This window comes from Nanorana parkeri, unplaced genomic scaffold (genome assembly GCF_000935625.1).
Source record: "Nanorana parkeri isolate BGI_ZX_2015 unplaced genomic scaffold, ASM93562v1 scaffold2853, whole genome shotgun sequence".
Lineage (NCBI taxonomy): Eukaryota > Metazoa > Chordata > Amphibia > Anura > Dicroglossidae > Nanorana > Nanorana parkeri.
In genome coordinates this window covers 88,005-89,523 of record NW_017309121.1, presented here as the reverse complement: position 1 = coordinate 89,523, position 1,519 = coordinate 88,005, and the positions used below count along the sequence as shown (strand labels likewise).

The following is a 1,519-nucleotide window of genomic DNA, read 5'->3' as shown; positions in this document are numbered from 1 at the left end:
TATATATATATATATATATTCAGCGAAGTAAGCTTTTAGACTGTCCTCTTGTTATGCTGACTATCTTTAATATATTTGTACAATTATAATGTTTCTGTAGTGAAGAGGTGGTTCTGCCAAAGACAGGTGGATGCAGAGTAACTCAAGGTTCAACGCTACTTTCCATTAGGTCTTAATAACAAGCTTGGGACAATGAAACACAAACGGTTATGTAAGTAATTTAGCTTCTGGTGTCTTGCATGCCAGAATGGAGCAATCTGTAAACAAGCAACTTACTTAAATTATTAGCTTCATGGGAGCCATTGACTTTGCCATCCGGGTGGATCTGGAGGTGAAAGCCAATGCCTACTCTGCAGTACAAACTGCCAGTCCTTCGCCCCGCTGTGCTCCACAGGGAACCCCTGGGCTCTGATGCCAGGGAACTTGCTGGAGATAAAGAGGAAGAAGAGGCTGCAGAGGAGGATGGGATGGTTCTCTTGACGTTGATGGACCCCTTGGCAAGCTGTCCTTTAATTTTCTTCTGCTTGGGGGCTGCTGCTGACACTGAGGTCCAGAGGTTGGATGTGGCTAGTAAAAATAATATGACAAAACAGAAGGAAGGAAAGCTCATTCTTCCAATGAGGGGTATCCCAAGAGCATTTTGCTTCCCCAGTGGCTCCTGCAGCAGCAGCAGCCAGTTAGTGAGTCAGTGGCTATTTTGCACTGAGCCAGAGGCTTGATGTGTGCGTGCAGAGATGGTAGGCATGGCTCAGTTCTAGTGAGAGACCCAACCTGCACACTGGCACTGCTTGAGATATTTATAACACTGGTGATCTCACAGCTAGGATGTCTGCCTGCAGCAGCCAGATCAAGGAGGTTCCTTCTTCTTCTTCTTCTTCTCCTACACGCGATGCTGCTCTGATCTATGCTTGAGGTTTCCAAAGAAGTAGAAAAGAATGTCTTCAAGTTGGATCCTTTTGCAGAGAGATGACGGGCTTTGCGGTGGGTACAGTGCCACCCCTGGGGGATTCTACAAACTCCATAGATCACATGTAGTGGGATCCCAGCTGGACACAGATGTCTTCCATCTCTCCAGGAAGAATATGTGCAGGGCGATGCCAAAAATCGACAAGCAGAGTCCCAGGGGAGGGCGCTATGCTGGTCCTTGGTGCGCATTAGACCTCATCCCTATGACAATCAATGGGGCAAGCTGTCTAGGCACATCCTAGTCTTAGATGGCTAATCAAAGTCTTTGGGTCTCCTGACATCGCCTCTTAAAAGTGATCAGAGTACACTTCAAGCCAGCACAGCTCTCATTCTGTCATTATTAATTGCTGAGCACTACTTGTCTTAATGAGCAGTTATCCATTTGTCACTAGTCTTTCCTTTTAATATGCCCACTACTCTTTCCTTGTAAAATGGACAAATAGCTGGCTGTGTCATGTCACACATATAGCAGCAGTAGGGAAGAGAAAACACAAGCAGCTGCGATACTTGTGATCAGCCTCTTGGATCACTGTCATCTGTCAGTCATTCTGAG

General features: G+C 46.1%; 1 pseudogene; it reads right to left on the bottom strand.

The window, feature by feature from the left end:
• Window positions 1-220: 220 nt before the first annotated feature.
• Window positions 221-1,059, bottom strand: LOC108802421 (annotated as a pseudogene).
• Between the last annotated feature and the right edge of the window lie 460 nt (window positions 1,060-1,519).